This window comes from Podarcis filfolensis (genome assembly GCF_964270895.1).
Source record: "Podarcis filfolensis genome assembly, chromosome: W".
NCBI lineage: Eukaryota > Metazoa > Chordata > Lepidosauria > Squamata > Lacertidae > Podarcis > Podarcis filfolensis.
The window spans coordinates 16,347,211-16,374,489 of NC_139619.1; the positions used below are offsets into that span (position 1 = coordinate 16,347,211).

The 27,279-nt window shown below is 41.8% G+C and overlaps 1 protein-coding gene across 1 annotated transcript in view; it reads left to right on the forward strand.

Moving 5' to 3' along the window:
- LOC310753765 (uncharacterized protein) overlaps positions 1-27,279 on the forward strand; it is a gene marked incomplete at both ends in the record, with an annotated part of 220,078 nt that overhangs the window by 130,700 nt on the left and 62,099 nt on the right. The window lies entirely within an intron of this gene.

Below are 27,279 nucleotides of genomic sequence, written 5' to 3' on the forward strand. Positions count from 1 at the left end.
GTGGCCTTCCACCTGCCAACCTCCATTAAAATTCACCAGGTTTTCCATAGATCACTCCAGTCTCCAGTAGTGCCAGCTCACCCCTACCAGCCAACTAGACAGGCACAGCCTCTTGTAATCGTGGATGGAGAGGAAGAGTACAAAGTAGATCAGATCCTAGACTCGAGAAGGAGGTAGGAAAAGCAACAGTACCTCATCTCCTGGAAGGGTTATGAACCAGAAGAAAGATTGTGGGAGTATGCAGAACATGTCCATGCCCCAGAATTGCAAAGAGTCTTCCATGCCTGACACTCAGATCAGCCAAAACCACCAGGTTGGGAGGAAGAGGTTGACTCTGGAGTGGGGGGGGGTGATGTCAGGGACTGGCGAAAAAAATGCAAAGAGAGGTATAAATAAGGGAGAAGAGGGCCGGAACTTCAGCTTCTGCAACTGACTTGCTTATCTGATGGATGTGCCCTGTGTTGACTTCTTGGTTACTGAGCAATAAAGTTAATTACTGCAAGCACTGTACCTGGTTCCGTTTACAGCATCGGTCAAAAGACAGGAGGGCTTTTATGGCAGCCTGACACAGAGCCATTACGATGCCCACCCATGCCAGAGCCTGAACAAGATCCCGCGTCTCCCACATGCCAGAGCCAGAACCAGAGCCTGGGGTGCCCACAGCAAGGCCAGAGTGTTGGGTTGAAATAACGACAGACAGGTAGCGAGTGTCATCTGGGAGGCATCTCTCGAGCAAGTCTCGGGGAGTCCCTTTTATTGAATATTACAGCATTGCCACATATGTGCTTATTGTTGATTGGTCAACACAAGTACAAAGCAAAGGTTGCATTAATCACCAATAGATTAAAGGCTGGGAAAGGGAGCACAGAACTAGACAGGCATGAAAACCTCCTAATTAAAATATAACTAATGATTGATAATGCAAGACTTAAACAATTACGTTCCAATAGATGTGGTCAACTATGCATTAAGGACAGGTCAGGGTACGGTGTTTCATGAACTCAATGTGAACTGAACATTCTGGGGTGGTGAGGGAATGTCTTAGTATTGGGACGGTTTGTGCAGCATTATGTGCAGGAGCAAAGCGTGAGAGCAAGACATCCCATCAGGCCACAGTCGTGTATTAGGATCATAGCATCCAGCATCCCATCACCAGAGTCTGCACGAAAGCCCTGGACTCCCACACAAGAGGGGAGTCGCTGTGTCCTTCAATCGCGCACGATTGCAAAAATGGAATACAAGAGTTTTTGCTGCCAGGTTTAGTACAGCGCTTGATGTCATGGCAGAACTATGGTGTCTCCCCCTAAAAAAAAGCTCAACAACTTTAGCCCCCCCCCCCATCACTGCTAGTTTTTTTTATTCCAGGAGTAGATCGCAATCTCTTGGGAGTTGGACGTCCCTGGTATAAGAGAGCAACCCTGAAGCCATTTTAACTCTTAATTACACTGGTCAACAACAAATTTGTTGTCTGCATTTTTTCAGTTTATTTAGGACGAATCTGATGCGCTGAATCCAAAAATCACATTGGTTTTGCTCAATCAATTAACGTTTTTGTTCACATGTACGCTTGTGTGGAGCATTTTTTTAAATTTTTTTTAAAAGATATTTATTGAAGTTTTACAAAAACATAAGTTTACAAAATGAAAAAAGGTCATATAAAAAGAAAAAGATACAAAAAAAGAACATAGAAAAATACATGAAAAAGAAAAAAAGGAATAAAAATACAAAAGACAAAAGACAAATAGCTAAAAAACAATTAAAAACAAATCCGTTTTTTGTAACTTTGAACTCATTAACTTATTTACTTGGCCTCCTCACACCTCCCCTTTTTGTATTCCCATTTAAATAATCAAATCAGCAAATCCTTGCCCTCTTTCGTTTATCTTAACTCTGTATCTTAACATATTATAACTCTATATTTTCATCCATTATCAATTCATTTTTGCATATTCTTATTAACTTTGTTGCTAATGCCACTTATTTTCAATCCAACATCATTTTAACATTCATTAATTTTACAGTATTTCTGAAGATAGTCTTTAAATTTCTTCCAGTCTTCTTCCACCAACTCTTCTCCCAGGTCTTGGATTCTGCCAGTCATTTCCGCCAATTCCATATAATGCGTCACCTTCATCTGCCACACTTCCAGGGTGGGTAGCTCTTGTGTCTTCCAATACTTTGCAATAAGTATTCTTGCTGCTGTTGTTGCATACATAAAGAAAGTTCTATCCTTCTTTGGCACCAATTGGCCGACAATGCCCAGAAGGAAGGCCTCTGGTTTCTTCAGGAAGGTATATTTAAATACCTTTTTCATTTCGTTATACATCATCTCCCAGAAAGCTTTAATCTTTGGGCACGTCCACCAAAGGTGAAAGAATGTACCTTCATTTTCTTTACATTTCCAACATTTATTATCGGGCAAATGATAAATTTTTGCAAGCTTGACTGGTGTCATGTACCACCTGTACATCATTTTCATAATATTCTCTCTTAAGGCATTACATGCCGTAAATTTCATACCGGTGGTCCACAACTGTTCCCAGTCAGCAAACATTATGTTATAACCAATATCTTGTGCCCATTTAATCATAGCAGATTTAACCGTTTCATCCTGCGTGTTCCATTTTAACAGCAAGTTATACATTCTTGAAAGTATCTTAGTTTTGGGATCTAACAGTTCTGTTTCCAATTTTGATTTTTCCACCTGGAAGCCAATTTTTTTGTCCAAATTATAGGCCTCTCTTATTTGATAATAATGAAGCCAGTCTCGCACTTTATCTTTTAATTTCTCAAAACTCTGTAATTTCAGTTTGTCTCCTTCTTGCTCCAATATTTCCCAATATTTCGGCCATTTGACCTCCATATTGAGCCTTTTCTGAGCCTTCGCTTCCATTGGTGACAACCACCTTGGGGTTTTATTTTCCAGTAAATCTTTGTATCTTATCCAGACATTGAACAATGCTTTCCTGACAATATAGTTTTAAATGCTTTATGTGCTTTAACCTTGTCGTACCACAAATATGCATGCCAACCAAAAACATTGTTAAATCCTTCTAGATCCAAAATGTCTGTGTTCTCAAGAAGCAGCCAGTCTTTCAACCAGCAGAATGCTGCTGATTCATAGTAAAGTTTAAGGTCTGGCAGGGCAAATCCACCTCTTTCCTTTGCATCAGTTAATATTTTAAATTTTATTCTAGGCTTCTTGCCCTGCCAGACAAATCTGGAAATGTCTCTCTGCCACTTCTTGAAACAGTCCATCTTGTCCAATATTTGCAATGATTGAAACAAAAATAACATTTTTGGCAATACATTCATCTTTATAGCTGCAATTCGACCCAAAAAGGAAAGCTTAAAATTTGACCATATTTCCAAGTCTTTTTTCACTTCTATCCAACATTTCTCATAGTTATCTTTAAATAAGTTTAAGTTCTTAGCAGTCATATTAACCCCCAAATATTTTACTTTCTTAACTAATGTTAAACCAGTCTCCTTCTGAAACCTCTCTTTCTCAATCGGTGTTAAGTTTTTCTCAAGCACTTTAGTTTTTGACTTGTTCAGCTTAAATCCTGCCACATGACCAAATTCTTGAATCAATTCTAATACTCTTTTCGTACTAGATTCTGGCTCCTGTAACGTCAAAACTAGGTCATCTGCAAAAGCTTTCAATTTATATTGTTTGGCTCTGACCTGAATACCTTTAATCAGACGGTCCCTTCTAATCATATTCAGCAAAACCTCCAGAACCGAAATAAAAAGCAATGGGGAAATTGGGCAGCCTTGTCGTGTCCCTTTCTCTATCTTAAATTCCTCTGTCATCACATTATTAACTATTAACTTAGCCTTTTGTTCTGAGTAAATTGCACTTATACCATTTTCAAACCCTTGGCCCACCCCCATTCCCTGAAGATTTTTCTTCATAAAATTCCAGGAAATATTATCAAAAGCTTTGTCCACATCTATAAAAATTAAAACTGCTTTGGTATTGATGTTCACTTGCAGCTTCTCCAAAATGTTAATTATATGTGTGGAGCATTTTAGAAGAAGTTGGTGGGCGTAAAATGCCATGTCAAATAATTGGGTTTTTTGGAAATGATTATTTTAATGACAAGAAGTATTCAGGTCCGATAGTTCTGGGTGATTATGTCGAAAAGAGATCCGTTTGAAGTCATAAAACCTCAAAATCTTCCATAAATTGGTGCGACTGGGATCAACAGAAAGAACCGGAGCAGCCTCAAGTATCCTGATCTTCAATCAGCACGTCATCCTGTAGCTCATTGTGATGAAATTCCAGTGCCTATCTTTGGAGAACTTCCTGACATTAGTGACGGAGATGCCTTCAGTGTTGGAGGACATGAAGAAGAATAAGTGGTTCTTGAAGATGATGCTCCACATCCATTTTCCCAAAAGGAGTTGAATGATCTAGTTCGCGACCTCAGCTTGTCAAAGGACTCTGCCGAACTGTTGGCATCCAGATTGAAGGGAAAAAAACCTCCTCTCTGACAGTGTTTGCATCAGCTTATTCCGCAACAGGCATCAAGAGTACCTCCGTTTTTTCAGTTAGAGTTGGGTGTCATCAGCATACTGATGGCAGCCCAGCTTGTCCGGAGTTTTGGGTTGGGCTGCCATCAGTATGCTGATGACACCCAACTCTATCTGTTGATGGATGGGCATCCTGACTCGGCCCCAGACACACTGATCAGATGTTTGGAAGCTGTGGTTGGATGGTTATGTGGGAGCCGGTTGAAGTTAAATCCTTCAAAGACAGAGGTCCTTTAGCTGGGTCGGGACGATATGGGATTGGGGGGGCAACTCCCATCTCTTGCGGGGGCGCAATTAGTGCCAGCACCGTCCATTAAGAGTTTGGGTGTAATCTTCGACACCTCTCTTTCTATGGAGGTGCAGATTGCAGCTATAACAAAGGCGGCATTTTTTCATCTTCGCCAAGCTAAGCAGCTGGCTCCTTACCTCTCTCGCCCTGACCTAGCCACTGTGATCCACGCGACGGTCACCTCCAGACTGGATTATTGTAACTCACTCTACGTGGGGCTGCCCTTGAGACTGACCTAGAAACTCCAGCGGGTGCAGAATGCCGTGGCGAGACTCCTTACGGGGTCCTCACTGTGAGATCACATTCACCCGGTGCTATACCAGCTGCACTGGCTCCTTGTGGAGTACAGGATCAGGTTTAAGGTGCTGGTTTTAACCTTTAAAGCCCCTATACGGCCTAGGACCCTCTTACCTATGGGACCGCCTCTCCTGGTATGTCCCACAGAGGAACTTACGATCCTCAAACAAAAACATCTTGGAGGTCCCAGGCCACAGAGAGGTTAGGCTGGCCTCAACCAGAGCCAGGGCTTTTTCCGCTGTGGCTCCGATCTGGTGGAACGCTGTGCCACAAGAGACTAGGGCCCTGCGGGACTTGACATCTTTCCGCAGGGCCTGAAAGACAGAGCTGTTCCACCAAGCCTTTGGCCAGGGCACAGCCTGACTCCCTCCTTTGGCAATCTTCACAGAACTCTAGCCCAATGGTTGCCATCAATTTGATTTGATTTAATTTTTTAATGAAATGATTTTAGAACGTTGTATTATTTTATTGTTGTTAGCCGCCCTGAGCCCGGCTTCAGCTGGGGAGGGCGGGATATAAATAAAGATGTATTTCTTCTTCTTCTTCTTCTTCTTCTTCTTCTTCTTCTTCTTCTTCTTCATTATTATTATTATTATTTACCCCAAATAGAAGGAAATTATCTTGGAAAAAACACTCCCAATGGTTCTTGTCTTAAGGGCAAAAAAATATTGTCTTAAGGGCATATTTTGTGTATGACTGGGGTAGGCCTGTGACCTGGATTCAAGAACCATCTCAAAAGAATGGGCACACTGGCCATCAGTGACCAATTTTGTCAGATAGGAAACAAGCCACATTCTCAAATTTCTGTTGTAAACCACCTTTTTCTGTGACATGTGTATGATGTTTTGGGGTGGTCTTTGGCTAACGGGCTGGGCAATTTCTAAAGTCTTTAAAAGTTATTACACACCTATGTTCTGGGTCCTCCTCACTTCTCTGTTGCAACTGAAAAATAAAATCTTCCTTGCTTTCACTGGATCCTGCCTCCACTCAATTCTCTCTGACCTATAATGGGCAACTGCCCATGCGGCCCCTCCCATGCTACACCCCTGCCCACAGTTTGCCTGGTGGGACTCACACAAAGCAGTGTTTCTCAGCAGCAGTCTCTCCATGTGGAGACTATTGGCACTTCTCAAACCCACGTAAAAACCAAACTTGGAATTAACTATAACCAGCTTCTTTCTGATAGATGGAATAATTTGCCATTTGAGATGCGTGCTTCTAGACTAATGCTACCAAACCATTGCCTTTCCACCCTTAACTATGGGCAAAGCACCTTTTCTGCAGGTACATCCATCCACTGCTGGAGGAAGAGGGGTGCAGGGGAAGCGCAACGTCCCCAGCAGTGCAATCCCAGTGGAGTGCCATCACGGCTGCCCCCCGCCCGTGCTGGGCACCACGCCCCCGCAGGTGGCGTGCCACGCCCTTGCGGGCAGCACACCACACCCCCCAGGATGCACGCCACACCCCGGGGACACACACCACTCCCCTGCGGGCAGCTCGCCACACCCCGGGATGTGGCCCACACCCCTGGGACATGCGCCAGCCCCACCCCCATCTGCTCTCTGCCCCCCCTGGTGCTGGAGCATGAAGCTCCGCCACTGCATCTATCCCACTGTCCCCTATGCATAATAAGGGGCCTGGTATTGCCATGCAGATGAGGAAGGAACAATCCACCCAAGCACGGTCTTTTACAACTGATATTAAAATCATTTAACTTTTTAAAAATTCACTGAAGAGTGTGTGTGTGTGGTTTTTTTTCTTTTAAAAAATGTGGTATTATAGAATTCTGGGCACTGTAGTTTGTTAAGTTTCTCCAGGAGCTGAAACTATATAAACTACAGGGCCCAGAATTTTTTGAGTGAGCAGAAGTGTTTCCAAGGTGCAGAGCAGGGGATCCACTGCCTCCCCAAAACCTTCCTGTGATGCCGATGCCGACATCACAATTCTCCTTCTGACGTCTCTGATGATGCAGCCCGTTGGAGCCAAGAACCGATGTTTTTGCTTGGTGGCTCTACTGCTGGGAAGGAAGCTGAGGCGCACATGTGTGCGTGGCTGGGTAGGAAGCGGTGAGACAAAGAGGGGGAACTTGCAGTTGCACAAGAGAAGGAAGGGTGGCTGTCCATCCAGTAGGTGCCACTTCTGCTCGGGCAGGGGCAATGCATAGCCCCCTTGAACACCTGCTCATGTGCAGAGTGCAGCGCGGCTTCCTCGCTGCAAGATCCACGCAGTGCTTCCAAATCTCCTTTGGGATTGCTTGGGAGAGAGAGGAATTCCTGAGGGACCCGCCCCCCGCCTTCGGGGACCCAATTCTGAATCTGCTTTGCATTTCTAATCCTCACCTCAGGCAGCATCTCTGGCTGTGATGAGTTGAAAAGGGCAACGAGCATCTGTGGGGAAATGACGAAATTATTCTTCAGCCTACAGGCCTAGCTCCTCTTGTTCCTCTCAGTCAATGGAGGGTAGGTTTCAGTACTGTGGGAGAAAGTAAAGTGGAACACTTCTGCACACCAAGTCCTACTCTTAGTGATGCAGCAATCAAAAACTAAGGCATTGAGCAACTGACCTCTTCCTATCTGAATGGCCCCACTCTGGATTGTTTCACTTTATTGTGCTGCAAGGTAGGAGACTGGCTTTTATATAGATTGAGGGGGAAGCTGCATGATGCTTCAATGAGGAATATGTGAGGGGCAAAAATGAGGCGCAGCACACATGGTTGTGAAGAGTTAGGGTTTCATTTCATTTTATTTTATTTGAATTTTTTTATTTATTAAAGTTATTATGTTACATCGGTAAACATTATCATATTACATCACAAGGCTTATTATACTATAATTTTCAACATGTATACAAAGTTTATATACTAAAAGAAAAAAGGGCAAAAAATTATTCCAAAATCATATATATACCAACACTTTGTACTTCATGTCTATCCCCTTGTATATTCCTTTTTTACAAATGAAAGTCTAGAAATCTAATAGGAACCTCTTTAAATATGATAATTGGTCTCCATCGATTAATAACTTGTCATTGTAACTCATTTTCAGAATTGCATTTCTCATCTCTAATGAATTAAAAATCATCAGACAATCTCCAGGTAGTTTTTTGGTTTTGGGTTTTACCGATCTCACCTTAATTCTAAACACATTCTCAATTGTATACTCAATTTCTTCTTCCTTCATATCCATCCACCTTGCCAATTCTTTAATCATTTTTGTTCTGATATCTTCATTTGCTTCTTCTACTACCCCTCTATATTTTAAATTTTTCTGTTTCTGCCTCATCTCCATCAGAGCCATGTTGTCCCAGATCTGTTCTTGTACTTTACTAACCTCTACCAGTTCCTCTTTAATTCTATCTGTCTCTTTTCTATTTTCCTTAACTTCCTTCTGAGTTCGTTTCGCTAGCTCTTCTGTTGTTTTAAATCTAACGGTTGTTTTAAATCTAATGGTTAAATCTTTGATTTTACTTGACAATTCCCCCACCACTCCCTCTATTTTCTTATCCAGGGTTTCTTGCACTTCTGCCAATTTTTTCTCCATGTGTTGTTCGTTTTGTTTAAATTCTTCCTTTATTTTTAGCCAAAGGATATCCAAATCCTTAATTTCTTCCTGTTTTGACTGTCTTCGGTCACCTGGAGTTCCTCCAAAATTTTCCCATTTTCCCTTGACATTTTTAAACAAATAACTCAGTGTTATATACTTTCACCACTAGGGGGAGCAGTTACACCAGAGAGCTAGAAATCGTATTTGTCACCAATTATAGTTTAAAGGGGACGACAGAGGACGAGATGGTTGGACAGTGTTCTCGAAGCTACAAACATGAGTCTGACCAAACTGTGGGAGGCAGTGGAAGACAGGACTGCCTGACGTGCTCTGGTCCATGGGGTCACGAAGAGTCGGACACGACTAAACGACTAAACAACAGCAACAATAGTTTAAACAATGGCCCCTAGGGGTCCTTCTTTCCCTTCTCTTCACAGTGATTTTCAGTTCTAATCTTAACCATACATTTTGAAATTCACCCCTTTAAACATTCTGAGGAGAATCAGAACTTACAGGGTTAAACAGTTCTGAGTGACGTCTCACATTCTGAGGCGTGGCTATGTTCACATACGGGAATGTGTCTCTCTGTGTGAGTTCTCTTTCGGTTTTGACTGAGAGGCGAAGAGCATGTCTGGTTTTTCGCCGGGCTGAATTTACGATGTTATTCTACGCAATAAAAGACTGTTGGAGAAAAGCAAGAAACCTGCATACAGTCTGAGTTATTACCCACACACGGCAACAGTTTCTACCGCTGCGGGCCCTCTGCTAGGACTATGCTGAGAGAGAGCGAAAGAGAGCTAGGCACAGGAGCGCAGTGGCGCAGCAGAAACGTGCCGGACGCCATCATAATTCCACAATATCAACTGTATATAAAATATTATATATATATATTATATAAAAAGATTATAAATATTATAGGGTTTTTTTTATAAGATATTTATTAGAATTTTCCATTTTATACAAACAAAGAAAAAAATTAAAAAGAAAAAATAAACACATAAATTTCATAACTTATTTTTCAATAACATATTTCCCTGACCTCCTCATGCCTCCCCTTCTTGTATTCCAGTTCAAATTGTTCATCCAGCAAATCCTTATCTCATAGCATTACAGCTAAAGACCCCTTATTTTCTATCCATCTTCTTAAATTATTGTAACTTAAACTTTTACTTATATACAAAGAAAAAAGAACTATTTTTTCATATTCTTTTGTACCATTACAGCTAGTAACCACTTAATTTCAATCCAACATCACTCAATATTCCTTAATATTACAGTGTTTTTGCAAATAGTCTTTGAATTTCTTCCATTCTTCTTCTGCCGACTCTTCTCCCTGGTCATGGATTCTGCCAGTCAATTCTGCCAATCCCATAAAGTCAATCAACTTCGTCTGCCATTCTTCCAGAGTGGGTAGATCTTGCGTCTTCCAATACTTTGCGATGAGTATTCTTGCTGCTGTTGTAGCATACATAAAGAAAGTTCTATCCTTTTTTAACACCAATTGGCCGACCATGCCCAAGAGAAAGGCCTCTGGTTTCTTCACGAAGGTATATTTAAATACCTTTTTCAATTCATTATAAATCATTTCCCAGAAAGCCTTAATCCTAGGGCACGTCCACCAAAGGTGAAAAAATGTACCTTCATTTTCTTTACATTTCCAACATTTATTATTGGGCAAATGGTAAATTTTTGCAAGCTTGACTGGGGTCATGTACCACCTATATATCATTTTCATAATATTTTCTCTTAAGGCATTGCATGCCGTAAATTTCATACCTGTGGTCCACAACTGTTCCCAGTCAGCAAACATAATGTTATGTCTAACATCTTGTGCCCATTTAATCATAGCAGATTTAACCGTTTCATCCTGAGTATTCCATTTCAACAGCAAGTTATACATTCTTGATAGTATCTTAGTTTTGGGTTCTAACAGTTCTGCTTCTAGTTTGGATTTTTCCACCTGGAAGCCAATTTTCTTGTCCAAATTATAAGCCTCCATTATCTGAAAGTAATGAAGCCAGTCTCGCACTTTATCTTTTAGTTTCTCAAAACTCTGCAATTTCAATTTGTCACCTTCTTGTTCCAAAATCTCCCAATATTTTGGCCATTTGGCCTCCATATTGAGCTTTTTCTGAGCCTTCGCTTCCATCGGTGATAACCACCTTGGGGTTTTATTTTCAAGTAAATCTTTATATCTTGTCCAGACATTAAACAATGCTCTTCTGACAATATGATTTTTAAATGCTTTATGAGCTTTAAACTTGTCATACCACAAATATGCATGCCACCCAAAAACGTTGTTAAAACCCTCCAAGTCCAAAATGTCTGTGTTCTCAAGAAGTAGCCAGTCTTTCAACCAGCAGAACGCTGCTGATTCATAATAAAGTTTAAAGTCTGGCAGGGCAAATCCACCCCTTTCTTTTACATCAGTTAATATCTTAAATTTTATTCTTGGCTTCTTGCCCTGCCAGACAAATTTAGAAATGTCTTTCTGCCACTTCTTGAAACAGTCCATCTTGTCCACAATTTGCAATGTTTGAAACAAAAACAACATTCTAGGCAATACATTCATCTTTATAGCTGCAATTCGACCCAACAAGGAAAGCTTCAAATTTGTCCAAATTTCTAAGTCTTTTTTCACTTCCGCCCAACATTTTTCATAATTATCTTTAAATAAGTTCCCATTTTTTGCTGTCATATTAATCCCCAAGTATTTCACTTTCTTCACAACAGTTAGACCTGTTTCATTCTGAAACTTCCCTCTTTCAATCGGTGTTAAGTTTTTCTCTAAAACCTTAGTTTTTGACTTATTCAATTTAAATCCTGCCACTTGGCCAAATTCTTGAATTAGTTCTAAAACTCTTTTGGTACTAGATTCTGGCTCCTGTAACGTCAAAACTAGATCATCTGCAAATGCTCTCAGTTTATACTGTTTAGCTCCAACCTGTATACCTTTAACCAACCGGTCCCTTCTAATCATGTTCAGCAGGACCTCCAGGACCGAAATGAAGAGCAATGGGGAAATTGGGCATCCCTGTCATGTCCCTTTCTCTATCTTAAATTGTTCCGTAACCACATTATTTACAATTAATTTAGCCTTTTGTTCAGAATATATTGCACCAATATCATTCTCAAAACCTTGGCCTACCCCCATACCCTGTAAGTTCTTTTTCATAAAGCTCCAAGAAATATTGTCAAAAGCTTTCTCCGCGTCCACAAATATCAGAACTGCTTTAGTGTTTATGTTCACTTCTAGTTTTTCCAAAATATCAATTACGTTCCTCAAATTATCAGACAAATGTCTTCCCGGGAGAAAGCCCGCTTGGTCCTTATGAATCTCTTCCATCAATACTTTTTTCAGTCTCTTGGCCAAAATGTCAGCAAAAATTTTGTAATCCACATTTAGTAAGGATATCGGACGGTAGTTCTTAAGTTGAGTCTTTTCAGTTTCCGTTTTCGGTATTAGTGTAATATAAGCCTCTTTCCACGATTCTGGTGCCCTTTTCCCTTCCAAAATCTCATTGCAGACTTCCTTCAAAGGTTGTAGTAGCCACTCTTTCAGGGATCTATAGTATCTGGAAGTCAGCCCATCCGGTCCTGGAGACTTGCCTAATTGCATATTTTGAATGGCACCTTCTATCTCCTGGTCTGATATTTTACAATTCAGCATTATTTTACTTTCTTGTGAGATTTTTTGTAATCCATTTGTTTTCAAAAAACAGTCAATATCCATTTCATTCTGTGGCCCTTGTGCATATAATTGTTTAAAGTACTTCTGGAAGCAATTTCTAATCTCATTTGGATTATGTATATCTTTTCCTTCTACTTCCAAATTTGTGATGGTGTTTAATTTTTGTCTTTTTTTCAGTTGCCAAGCCAGTAATTTCCCACATTTGTTCGCTGATTCAAATGTCTTCTGTCTCATTTGTTTAATTTTCCATTCTATTTCCTGGTTCATCAATTCCATATATTGTACTTGATAAAGTTTTATTTCTCTCAAAATCTCCTGCGACTTTGGCTTTGCTCTCAATTTTTTCTCCCCTTCTTTTATTTTCTACAGAATTTTATCTTTTTTCTCATTTCGACTTCTCTTCTTTATTGCATTCTGTTGTATCAAGAACCCTCTCATCACAGCTTTGCTTGCATCCCAGATTACTCTTTTTTCAACATTTGTTGACATATTTATCTCGAAATAGTCTTTCAGAGTTTTTTGGGCCTTCCTATGTACTTCTTCATCTCTAAGTAGGGCGTCATTCATCCTCCATCTAAAGGTGCCGGTTGTTGTTGGCTTCATCTCCATCTTTACAGCATTATGGTCAGAGCAAGTTTTAGGGCAGATTTCCACTTTTTTTATCTTTGGTGCCATTCCTCTAGTAATCCAAATTTGGTCAATTCTAGTCCATGTCATCTTAGCTTCAGAGAAGAAGGTTCCCTATCTCTCCAGGGGGTTCTTAATAATAATAATAATAATAATAATAATAATAATAATAATAATATCTTTATTGTCATTGCCCCCTCTCAGGGACAACGAAATTACTTGACTGCTCCATAAAAACACTAATTAAAACAATACAGTATAGTACAGCAAGGAAGATTAGATGACTTTCAAAGTCCAGGCTTCCCATTCAGGGCCGAGATCGCTCTGGAGAAGAAGCTGTTCTTAAGACGGCTCGTTCTTGTCTTCATCGTCCTGTATCTCCGTCCCGACGGCAGGAGCTCGAAGAGACAGTGACCAGGATGCGATGGATCTTTTACTATGTCCAGTGCCTTCCTATGGCACCTTGTGGCATAAATCTGCTCTAAGGTGGAGAGTGGGCAGCCAACAATGCTCTCTGCTGCCTTAACAACTCTGCACAACCCCATCCTGTCCTGGGTAGTACAGCTTCCATACCACACACATAAGCCATAAGTGAGCACGCTCTCAATGGCACAGTGATAGAAGGCAAGCAGCAGTTTCTGTGGAAGATGGTTTTTCCTTAGAATTCTCAAAAAGTACAGTCTCTGCTGCGCCTTCTTCACAAGCCCCCTTGTGTTGACACTCCAGGACAGATCCTCTTGTAATTCAATCCCCAAAAATCTGAACGTTGTTACCCTCTCCACACAGACCCCATCAATCAAAAGTGGCTGGATATTGCTCTTCTGTCTCCTGAAGTCCACCACAAGCTCCTTTGTCTTCCTTGTATTTATGAGCAAGTTGTTAGCTCTGCACCACTCTGTCAGCCGCTCCACCTCATCTCTATAATCCGTTTCACCCTCCCTTTCAGGGATGAGCCCAATCACGGTTGTGTCATCTGCAAATCTGACAACCCTATTACTAGGGTGAGCAGCGACACAATCGTACGTATAGAGAATATAAAGGAGCGGACTGAGTACGCATCCCTGTGGTGTTCCTATGTTAGTCTTAAGCATATTAGAGGTATAAGGGCCCAACCGAACCCTCTGGGGGCGGTCTGACAAAAAGTCCAGTATCCACCCACGAAGTGATAACAGAAGCCCCAGATCTTCCAGTTTAGACATCAGACGTTGTGGTAGAATGGTATTAAATGCCGAGCTGAAATCTAAAAAAAGCAGTCTGGCATAACCCCCCCGCTGCTCCAAATGTGCAAGGACGGCATGGAGGGCAATCGCCACAGCGTCCTCTGTCGATCTTTTCGTTTTATAAGCAAATTGGAATGTGTCCAGTCCCTCTGGTAGGCAGGCAATGACATGATTTCGTACCAGCTTTTCAAAGCACTTCATGATTATAGGTGTGAGTGCTACTGGACGAAAGTCATTCAGATCTTCCGGGTTAGGTTTTTTTGCTATTGGAACGATAATAGAGGACTTTAGGCAGGATGGAACAATAGCCTGGGCTAGGGATCGATTTAAAATCCCAGTGAAAACTCCAAATGTCAATCAAGTCCATATTGTCAGTCATTTCAAAGAAAGTTTTTGGTAGTCTACCATCTTTAGTGACTACCTGTTTTTGTGCCTTATCCATATTTGTAGATACAACTCCATTCATATCCCCCATCAGGATTATATTATAGTCCATATAGTCCAAAAGTACCTCATGCAACTTCTTAAAAAATTCAGCTTTCCCCTCATTCGGTGCATACACCCCTACAATCAGAAATTTCTCTCCTTGAAATTGAATTTCAATAGCCAAATATCTTCCTTGTTCATCTTTAAAAATTAATTTCGGTGAAAATTTCTCTTTTGCGTATATCACCACTCCTCTCTTTTTGACCTTGTCAGACGAAATAAATTCTTGTCCCAATCTCTTATTGATAAGTATTTTCCTGTGTAGCCTCATTACATGTGTTTCCTGAAGACAAATCAAGTCCAATTGTTCCTTTCTTAATATATGAAAAACACCTTTTCTCTTTCGAGGGGAATTAAGTCCATTACAATTCCAACTTAGAAGTTGCAAAGCCATGATGAGTTATTTAATTTTCCCTCCGACTGCACCAAGTTGTTGTTGTTCTTCTGTCAGTGGTGTGTCTTTCCCTAGGCCAGGAAGTCCATATGATAGATTTGCAATGTCTGAAATTCCTATTCCTGATACGGTTGGTTCCTCTCCAGATTCCACTTCCTTCTGTAAGTCCTCCTCGTGGTCTTTCAAAAAGTTGTCTTTATCATTTACTGTCCTTATTCTTATTTTTCTTCCTTTATATTTAAAAGATAGACCTTGGGGAAATTCCCACCTGAAAAGTATTTTGTTTCTTCTCAGTAAAACAACAAGATCTCTGTAGTAGGCCCTTACATCCAGAATATATTTAGGTATGTCCTTAAAGATCTCCACAGATGAATCTCCAATTTCCAAAGTTCTTTGATAGTGCAGATTCAAAATTTTGTCTCTTTCTTCTTTTGTTCTTAAGGTAATCAAACAGCCTCTTGCCTTGTTCTTTCTTTGTCTTCTACCAAGCCTAAATGCACTCACTATCTTAAATTCTTCCTTCCCCAGGTCCTGTTGCCAAAAATCTACGAATTCCTTTGTAAGGAAGTCTGCCAAATTATCTTTCTCACTTTCAGGTACTGCTCTGAGTCTTAAATTCCTCTCTTTTCCTTGTAATTCAGTCATAGACAGTGTCAAATCATGATCCTCAAGTTTCTTATATACTGGTGGTATCTTTTCTTGGACAGCAGTTGCAATTTCCTTAGCTTCCTCAGCTAACTTCCTAGTCGAGGCCGATTCCTCCAATAACTTTTCTATGGACTGTGTGTTAGAATTCACCTTCTTTCCCAGTTCATTAATACTTGCAGTGTTCAAATCAATTTTTGCTGAGGCCTCAGCTACTTGTTTATTTGTCTCTGCAACCTGTTTGTTTGTCTCTGCAACCTGTTTAGCTAAATTCTCCAAAGATGCATTTATTTTACCAAGTGCCCGGGCCAACAAGTCTTCAGATGTCATAGCTTTTGGCTTAACTTGTAAAGCAGCAGCACCTGCTGTGCCTGCTGCTCCGGATGTTGAAGCCCTTCTCTGTTGTGTAATATCTGTCTTGTATTGTCTTCCAGACCTAGTGGCTTTTTCCTGTCCATCTGCCATAACACTCTCATGCACAACCCAAGGTCAGTCACACGCCTGGAAAGATTTGTTTTGAAAAGGAATTTTCCACAACTTAGTTACTTATTGGCTTAGTTGTTATTGCAACAAAGTCTCCTCTAGGGGGACACACTTCCAACTTCACTTTGTAACTTTTCAAACAAATAATCCTTATAAGTCTCCAATATCTCTTAAAAGTCACACTTTCAATGTCCTTACAAGTTACTTTCAATAGCAGTACTGGAGACACTGTATCTTTCTTTCAGAGTTAAGTCAAAATTCTTTACCCTTAAAGTGTTGACAGTTCATCCCGGTAGTCAGCTTCCCTGTCATAGGCAGTCCGTTCCCAGGTTTTAAAGGCAGCAGATAAACCTTTTCTACTTTTTTTTTCCTTGCAGGAATAAATATTGCTCAATTTCACCCCTCTGTCCCTGCAAACAGAGGGGGGATCGCCTTTTTGGTGCTGGATTTTAAGCCTTTAATAACCTCTTCCAGAGTTGTAGCTTTACAGTCTCTTTGCTTTGTTCTATTTACAAGAACGGAAAGGCAGACTTCCTGTTTATACCTTTCCCGTTTCGGCCGAATTTGTTGTAAATTTCCTCCAAATATTTACTTAATCCTACTCACGGGTAGTTGTTTTAGCTTCCAATTGTCCAGAAAGAAATCAGCGCTCTCCGGCTATGGCTTGCGGCTTCACTCCGCGAAGAGGGTAGATGGCTCTCAGCTCCGCGCCACACACCCCCTTTCCGTTCCGGAGCCTTTAAAAAGGCTCTTTCGCAGCGGGGGGGCGCAAATGGAGCCCGCCGAACCTCCAAGTTCACAGGCTTCACCGCCTGTGATTTCTTCGGGTCTCCGCTTCGCCGCAGCGGTCAGACCCTATCTTCGCAAAGCCGATTCCCTCCGGAGCTTGGAGGGAATCCGCCATTAATCCGCTGGCGCTGACCGGAAGTCTATAAATATTATAGTTTGTTGTGGGGGAGGAAGGGAAAGGAGAATGCTAGCCGCTTTGAGACTCCTTAAAGGGAGTGAAAGGTGGGATATCAAATCCAAACTCTTCTTCTTCTTCTATTTCAAAGGAAAGATAAAGGAGAGAAACAGGAAATGGCACACATCAAACAATGGTATCACAATTTAAATGCCCCCTTCTAAACTTTCATCATTTATCAACTCAGTCCTAAATGTTTAATCCAGCATAGATTGACCATCTGGTAATAACTCAGATACTGTTTCAATTTGAGGGTCCTCTTCTGTCCTCTTCTTTTCTTCCGCCTCTTGTGGGCTCAATCCAACATATAAGTCCAAATATAAATCCATACAAATCCATATAAATCCAAATATAACTATAATCCAATCAGGGAAGCAGGACGTTAATTTCCTAGCCACTTGGAGGCTTAATCCTCACAGGGTATTTAGATATAAAATATTTTCCTCAGTTAATCTTCCTTCCTTCCTTCGTGAGGGGATATGAGAATAGTCACAATTTATTTTCAAGCTTCTTCTGTGTCCATTTAGTCAAAGGAAAGTAGGAAAACATAGGTATTCCTGCAGCACTTTAAATCTCTAGCTGCTCTGCCCCACTTTCCTTTGTCAATCCCTTCCGATGTTGCCAACATCTCCCCTTTACTTTATACAAGGGTTCATACAAAGTATCTAAATCTCTGGGCAGAGGTTCAACACGCGACTGTTTCTCCAGCCAAGCCACCAAGTCTTCGCAAAAAAAAAAGAGGAGAAACAAAGTTCCTTTTAAGCTCTTATCCCTCTTCCAGTATTGTAAAATGATACTTGCCTCAGTGCACTACCTCTGAGGACTTTCAGCTTACACTTACTCAGCAGGAAACTTTCACTTCCGTCTTGTTCTCATGTCTTTGTTCTCTGCGCCATTTTAACACCGCAGCCGGGACGGACTCCCTTTTTACGTCCCTCAGCTGGCCGAATTTCTTGAATTCCTTCCAATAGTCAGTGTTTAAATGTACCCTGTTCCTTGGAATTCAATTTTCTCATGGAAGTTTAGCACTTTCCATCAGAAGCCTGAGACTGCACAGTTCGAGGTCCGAGGTGCTCCCCCTTCGCGCCCGCAGCTCTATCCCGTCCCTGGATTCTTACTTGAAACCCGAGAAGCGGGAGAGCACATCTGGGCGCCGCTGGGTGCTCTGTCCCCCAAGGTATCCCCCTTGAGGTTTTGAGGTCCGTAGAGCCCTTACGGACCTCTAAACACCCCCGCCCCGTGCTGCTCGGAATTCCCGGAGCGGTCATTGTGCACTTCTGCTTGATGTCCGTGCTAAACCGGAAGTCAAGACTTTGAGATTTCCTTCAAGAAGGGTGTCTGCATCATCAAGAAGGGCAAAGAGGACATTTTGCATGTGAAGCTTGTAGATGGCTTGTTCTTGATAATTTATAATGACAAAGCTGTTGATGTGTCTAAGGTTGAATCTTCTTGTGTTGCACAAACTAACAAAGTTCTTCATGCAAGATGTATGTCGAATGGTCACTTTAAAATGTGAAGGTTCATTATTGTTTCACAAGTTGTGTATGTCTTTAAGGGCCAGGGCAAATAACGAGACCCAGTCTTACAGCTGTGAAACATAGCAGGTGCTGCTAGGTTGTGTTAATCAAGCTGTGTCAGCAATTGGGTATAGTATATAAGGAGCAGCACCTAGCTCTCCCATTACCCTGGGGGATGGGTGGGTCTGGTTTGTTGTTGATGTATTTAGTGTATAAGGAGTTTTTGTTTTGTTATTAAAACCTTGTTTAAGTTATTTTTGAGTCCCTTTTTAATGCATGGTCTCCCCAGCAAGCTCTCTGCAGCACTACTAAACTGCAAATAGCCAACAGTATTCACGAACAGCACCAAAATTTTGGTCACATGTCATGGCAGGCACTGGCCAAGATGCCTGGGGTGGTTCAGGGTATGTCCATCAAACCCTGTAAGTTTCACATGAAATGTGTCTCTTGTGCAGAAAACAAGGTGAAGGTTGCTCCCAAAGGCAAGGTGTCTGGCAGACAGGCTTCCAAACCCTATCAGCTAGTCCATGCAGACCTGGTTGGTCCACTTGCACCCTTTTGGGTGGAGCAAGGTACTTCATGGTTTTAATTGATTCTTTTTCCAGGTACATTCATGTGTGTGCTCAAGCAGAAGTCAGAAGCACTTCCTAGGTTCAAGGCGTTCTGTGCTTGGTTGGAAAATGCGCACATTGAACATATTGGTTGTTTATTTTCTGATTGAGGCGGTGAATTCACTTCTCAGCAGTTTGAAGTTTTCCTGACTGAGAAGGGAATCCAGCACAACCTCTCAAGCCCCAGATCTCCACGGGAGAATGAACTTTGTGAGCGAGCAAACCAAACTTTGTTGCAAAGCTTAAAAACCTTGTTGCATGATGCCAATCTCCCTGAGCAATATTTGGCGGAGTCATTGAATACTTTTGTTTAAACGTATAATAGGAGACTGTCATCACCTACTGGTTGAACTCCCAATGAGAAGATGTTTGGTAAGAAACTTTACGTCAAGCACATGAGATGCTTTGGTTGTGACATGTGGGTACATACCCCACAGAGCAGCAAGCTTAGGAAGCGTGGGGCACATGGTTTGTTCATGGGGTATGAAAAAGGAGCATACAGGGTATTCATGACTGACTCTAAAACCATTAGGTTCTAAGCTTCTTCTTCTTCTTTGTATGCATATTGAAACAAAAAAAAAAGTGTTTTCCTTGCTTTCAGTGAATATGCATGAACACCCAAAATAAAGAAACGAAGTGAAATGAGCCCAATCAAAGCTTTTTTGGCTTCTTTCTATGCATTTACAACCCCAAAAAAACATGCTTTTCACTTTTTCGGTTTATTTCACTTCGTTTTGGGTTTTTTGAGCGAATATGCATGCACACCCCAAATGCACGAAAGGAAGTGAAATAAGCCCGAAAAAAGGCTTATTTGTCTTCTTTCTATTTATATTGACATAAAAAATAAGTGTTTTGCTTTCTTTGGGCTTATTTCACTTTCTTTGAGGGAATAAGCATGCACACCCAAAAAACACGAAACGAAGTGAAATGAGCCCAATCAAAGCTTATTCGTCATCTTTCTACGCATTATGACACAAAAAACAAATGTTTTGCGTTCTTTGGGTTTATTTCACTTATTTTTGCGGGGGGGGGGGCGGTTTGTGAATATGTAGGCACACCCAAAAAACATGCAACCCAGTGAAATAAGCCCAAAATAAGCTTATTCGTCTTATTTCTATGCATATTGACACAAAAAACAAGTGTTTTGCTTTGAGTGAATATGCATGCACACCCAAAATAACAAAAACGAAGTGAAATAAGCCTAAACAAAGCTTATTTGGCTTCTTTCTATGCATTTTCATCCGCAAAACACATGCTTTTTTTTTCTCGGTTCATTTCACATTGTTTTCCGCTTTTATTGTGAATATACATGCACACCCCAAATGCACAAAACGAAGTTAAATAAACCCAAACAAAGCTTATTCATCGTCTTTCTATGCATATTGACATAAAACACAAGTGTTTTGCTTTCTTTGTGTGAATATGCATGCACACCCAAAATAACAAAACGTAGTGAAATAAGCCCAAACAAAGCTTATTCGTATTCGTTCTATACATATTCACCCCCAAAACACATGCTATTCTTTTTTTGTTTATTTCACTTTGTTTTGCATTTTTTGTGTGAATATGCAGGCACACCCAAAAAACAGGTAAAACAGTGAAATAAGCCCGGAATAAGCTTGTTCGTCTTCTTTCTATGCATATTGACACACACAAAAATGTTTTGCTTTCTTTGGGCTTATTTCATTTTCTTTTGCTTTTTTTGTGAATATGTATGGACACCCAAAAAACACGAAACGAAGTGAAATAAGCCCAAACAAAGCTTATTCGCCGTCTTTCTATGCATATTGACACAAAAAACAGGTGTTTTGCTTTCTTTGTGTGAATATGTATGCACTCCGCAAAAACATGCAACACAGTGAAAGAAGCCTAAACAAAGCTTATTCGTATTCTTTCTATGCATTTCTGTCGGGATCTCCACTCCATCAAGCTGATATTGCTCATCTTCCTCCGTCCAAGTCCTTCGGAATCGCCTCCGACATGATGAACGACCTGAGCCTTTGATGAGGCTCCAGGCACATTCCCCATTACGCAGAGTTTCCAAAACAGCACACAGAAGTGATGAGATTTATGGCCACATCGCTATGCTTTATTTCTTACTACGTAGACAGCAAAGAAAAATACGCCCTCTCTCTGTGAAAGCAGAGAGCAACTGAAAACAAACAAAGGAACAAGAAACCAGTAACGTCACATCCGTCTCCCGTGAGACTTCCAACAGTATGGAATGTGTAGAATGTAAACAGAGTCTTGTGACTCTAAGCAGCTGCACAGTGGCACAAACAGAAACTAACATTCTCTCCCTTTCTGTGAACACCACTGGGCAGTGTGTCATGTACAATCTCAGTACAATCTCAATTTCTGTACATAGGTACAGTGTTGATCCTTCAGAACAACCTTGGACAATAAATCAGCAGGAATTTCATTACCTGGCATGTAGGACACCGTTACGAGTCCTTTCTGAACACATTCTCTAGCATGTTGCAGCTTCAATTGCAAGTGCTTCGTGCTTTGCTTTCAACCTTCAGAAGTCAGCAAAGCCAAACATGCTTTGTGTTCCTAATAAACCTGGATTGGACACTTTACAGGTATTCTCATGTCTTTACACAATTGTAAAAACCATTCACAATCCACAAGTGAAATAGACAGTGCATTCAGTTCAGCTTCACAAGAACTTAAGCTTACTGTTGTTTGCTTCTTGCACGACCAATCAAATAGACCCTGGTTGTACATGTAGCAAACTCCAGACGTGCTTTTCCTGTCTGTGGTGTCACTTCCAAAACTCGCATCAGCAAATATCTCAAGAGCGCCAGACTTCTGATTGTTAAATCTCAGTCTGTAGTGCATAGTGCCTTTCAAATAGCGTGCTATGCGTTTCAGAGCTTTCCAATCCTTAACCGTAGGATTGTTGACTTGTCTGCTTAGCAAGTTACAGCTAACTGCAATGTCCGGCCTTGAACATCTGGCAATGAAGTTTAGTTTGCCTAGCACACTTCTGTACAGTGTAGTGTCAGAAAATGCTTCTTCAGTATCATCTACCTGATAACCTGTTGTCACTGGTGTGTCTACAGGGTTAGCATCCATCAGGTTCAGTTTGGTTAACACAACAGCAATTTTCTGTGACTGGTGTACTAAAATATTACCATGTTGGTCTCTCTCTATTTCCAGAGATAGGTAGTTGGTTACCTCACCAAGATCTTTCATGTCAAAGTGCTCCTTCAGTTGAGCTAGGGCGCTATTGTACATCTTTGACATCCTTCCAAAAGAAAAGAATATCATCAACATAAAACAAGCAATACAGCTTCTTTTGCCCTTCCTCTTTGACAGATACACATGAATCAGCTTTATTTTGCTGAAAACCTAGAGAAAACAACAGTTCAGTGAGTTTAGAGTGCCAGCAACGTGCACTTTGCTTGAGACTATATAGGGATTTCTTCAGATAACAAACAAATCCCTGTTTTACCTGTATGCCATCAGGTGGAAGCATATAAAGTGATTCACCTAAGGTTCCGTACAAAAATGCTGTATTCACATCGTGATGAGAAACGTGTAGATTCTCTTCTGCAGCAAGTTTGAGCATAAACCTAATGCTCTCATATCTCATGGTGGGTGAGTAGGTCTCATGATAGTCTTCTCCTGGTACCTGTGAAAAACCTCTGGCTACCAATCTGACTTTGTGTCTGACTACCTTGCCATTTTGGTCTGTCTGTGCTTTGAATGCCCATTTGCTGTCAAGAAGCTTCATCCCTGGAACTGTTGGAACTAGCTCCCATGTTTTGTTCCTCTCTAAGGAATCAAGCTTAGCCTTCATGGCAGCCAGTGTGGTGTAGTGGTTAAGAGCGGTAGTCTCGTAATCTGGGGAACCGGGTTCGTGTCTCCGCTCCTCCACATGCAGCTGCTGGGTGACCTTGGGCTAGTCACACTTCTCTGAAGTCTCTCAGCCCCACTCACCTCACAGAGTGTTTGTTGTGGGGGAGGAAGGGAAAGGAGAATGTTAGCCGCTTTGAGACTCCTTAAAGGGAGTGAAAGGCGGGATATCAAATCCAAACTCTTCTTCTTCTTCTTCTTCTTCTTCTTCTTCTTCTTCTTCTTCTTAACCAGGGCTCAGCATCCTTCGAGTCCAAAGCCTGGATCTCTTGGAAACTTGAAGGTTCAAATACCTTCTTGGAGCTATTCACAGCAGTTACAGCTTTAGCTGCTTTAGCAAATTCATCAGCAAATCTCTTTGGAGGTCTACCTTTTGTGGCTCTTTCAGACCTGCGAATCAGAAGTAAGTCTTCAACGCTCTCCTCTTCTTTCTTAGGAGAAAAGTGGCCTATAGTGAACAGTGGTTCCTCCAATTCTTGATCAGAACCTTCAGAGGGTCGCAGAGAGGCCTTAGCACTCTTGAAATCCTCTGAATCATCTGATTCAGTTTCAGATTCAGAATCAGAACCTTCATCAGTGGGTGTGGGGTTTTGCTGCTGTTTATCCTCAGTCTCTTCACTGTCATCAGGATAACATTGGAAAATCCCCACATTCTCTCCCCCCCCCACTTGGCATTATACTCAACACTTTTAGTGAGCCTAACTGTATTAGTGTCAGTCATCATTACTCTGTAAGAACCTTTCTGATATCCTAGAAAGACACCATGCAAACCACGTTTGCCTAACTTGGAGCTTTGTGGTGTGTGAACCCACATGTCAGAACCAAAAATTCCCATGTGCTTGATGAATGGTTTCTTGCCAAACATCCTTTCATAGGGGGTACAACCAATCGGAGATGATAATCTGCGATTATAAGTGTAAACAAAACAGCCGAGCGCTTCTGCCCAATAACTCTCTGGGAGATTGGCATCATGCAGCAAGGTTTTCAAGCCTTGAAGCAATGTTTGGCTTGCCCTTTCACAAAGTCCATTCATCCAAGGAGACCGTGGACTTGAAAGGTCATGTTGAATTCCTTTCTCAGTCAGAAAAGCTTCAAACTGCTGAGAAGTGAATTCTCCCCCTCGATCTGTAAACAAACATTTCACTTGTTTATCATCCACATTTTTCAACCAAGCACAGAATTCTTTGAACCTAGGAAACGCTTCTGATTTCTGCTTGAGATTGAACACATGAATATACTTGGAATATGAATCAATGAGGACCATGAAGTTCTTGGCTCCACCCAAAGTGGGTGCTAGTGGACCAACGAGATCAGCATGCACTACCTGATATGGTTCTGTAGCTTGTCTACTAGACACCTTACCTTTTGCAGCCATTTTAACCTTATTTGCTGTGCATACCTTACACTTCATGTGGTACCTGCAGGGTTTAATAGTCATACCTTCAACTAAGGCAGGCATTTTGGAAACTGCCTCAAAGATTAAATGACCAAGTTTCCTGTGATAATCATGAATACATCCTGCATGCAAAACCTTGTTAGTATCTGCAATACAACAAGTTTCATCCTGCACAACATCAACAGAATCATCATAATGCAATACAAATAAATGATCAACATAATCAGCATGCAATACAAAGTCATCTTTCTTGGTGATGGTGCACTTCCTCTTCTTGAAGGAAACGTCTATGTCCTGTTCAGTCAGCTGCGAGACACTCAATAGGTTGTGTGCAGCATCTGGAACAAAAAGAACGTTGCGTATCGATGCATCCAAGCTGTGAAGAACAACCGTTCCATAGCCTTGACTCGAGATCGTGTGGTCATCCGCCTGGTGAATCGCACCTTCCTGCGAAGTAAAGGACACGAATAGATGCTTATCTCGGCAAACGTGCCTGGTGGCATCTGGAACAAAAAGAACGTTGTGTATCGAAGCATCCAAGCTGTGAAGAACAACTGTTCCATAGCCTTGACTGGAGATCGTGTCGTCATCTGCTTGGTGAATCGCACCTTCCTGCGGAGTAAAGGACACAAACAGGTGTTTGTCTTTGCAGATGTGCTGGGTCGCTCCCGAGTCTATGATGAAGAAAGATCTAGACGTCTTCTGTGTTATGATATGAGTACTACACAGCTGCGAACAAGCAGTTCGATGTATACATCACATGATGGGTCTAAGCATGGGACAGGATGTATTTTTATTGTATTTTTGGTTTTATTGTATTTTTGGTTTTTATGGAAGCCGCCCAGAGTGGCTGGGGAGGCCCAGCCAGATTGGCGGGGTATAAATAATAAATTATTATTATTATTATTATTATTATTATTATTATTATTATTATTATTATTATTATTCCAGGCGATTCTCAGGGTTATGTACTCTGTGTAACATGAGACCTTCCTGTTGTTTGTGTCCGGGAAGTCTGAGTCAGTTTCTCGGAGGATTCTGAGTGAGAAGACATGCTTTTGTACAGTGTAAAGTCAGGAATAAAGTAGAAATGAAATCGACTACTTTCTGACTGTTTCTCTCTCTCCTGCTGCTATGCAAGGGGGAAGGGTGTGTGCACCTTTCACGAGGGAGGTGTCGCCTATTCTAGATCTCCCTGGTCTGCCAGGATGCCAGCCAGGGTAGATCACCGGCAACAGGCCCCGACAAGCCTGGGAAGAGGAGCCAGCTTTTCTCGAGGGGGCCAGTTTCCAACTGGTAGCACCGCGGATGGTTGTGGCAACCTTTGGAGTGTAGTGTGAGACCATGGCCTTGTGTTGCATTGTCCTGGACTTCTGACCTTTGCCTTTGCCTTTTCCACACGTTGAGCTTTCGCTGCGCCACTCTGTTGCCTTGGAATGTTTGCACTCCCTCTTCATGTGGCCTAGACGTCCACACGAGTAGCATTTCACTGCCTTCAAAGCTTTGGCGCCATCTAGTGGTTCCACTGCATTCTGGGATGACGTCTGTGAGGACTCCCCCTTGGTGATGCAGCTAGCACTACGCCGATCCGCTTCATTCAACACCACAGCAGTAACATGTGCTACCATCAGCTGAGCAGTAGGCAAAACAGCAAGCTGGCTGTCAATCGCTTCCCAACTTGAACCCAAAGAATGTAGAATCATGAAGGAATACGCAGCCTCTGGAAAGGTGATTCCATGCTGTTGCAACTCATGCCTTAGATTCTGCATTTCCATGAGGTGAGCACGTACATCTGCTCCATCAGCAAGTGCCATATCATGCAATCTGGCATAAAAGAACAAAGAAGCTCCCGCCTCTGTTCTTAAATATGACTGTTGCAGACTGCCCCACACCTCTTTGGCTGAGGCTTTGTCGTGCAAAAGACATAGCACTTCAGGGGACACAATAAGTGTCAGAGTGCCCCTTGCTTTGGAATCTTTAGCCTCCCATTTTTTGGTAACTGGAGCTGGGGGGGGGGGCGTCTGATATCACATTAAACAGACCCTCTTTTCTTAGCAGAGCTTCTGCATACTGCACCCAGTCCTGAAAATTCCCTTTTGAGAGCTTTGAAATTGTCATCACATTTCAAAGAGCCTCCTGTAATTTTGGATTAGCCATCTTGTGTCTTTAAAGCAGACTCTGTCTGTTTACAAGCAAGCTGCATTCCAAAAGCACACTACTTGAGGCTTTTGCTGTCTCCTGTGCTTCTGCCGCAGCCGATCAGTGCTTTGGCTAGACAGTCCAGAATAATTTCATGGTCTATGGTATCAAAGGCTGCTGAGAGATCCAGCAGAACTAGGAAACAGCTTTAACCTTTGTCCCTAGCCCGCCAGAGATGATCAACCAGTGCGACCAAGGCAGTTTCAGTCCCATGATGAGGCCTGAATCCCAAATGGAAGGGATCCAAATGGTCCGCATCCTCCAGGTGTGCCTGGAGTTGTTCAGCAACCACTTGCCCAAGAATGGAAGATTTGAGACTGGGCGATAGTTGGCCATATTGACTGGTTCCAAAGATGTTTTTTTAAGAAGCAGTTTAATAACTACCTCTTTCAGTGGGTCTGGGAAGGATGGGCAAGGATCAAGGAGACAGGTGGTCGGTTTCACTTGTCCAAGCAGCCTGTCCACACCCTCAGAGGTAACAGGCTGGAATTGATCCCATGCAACAAGACCAGACA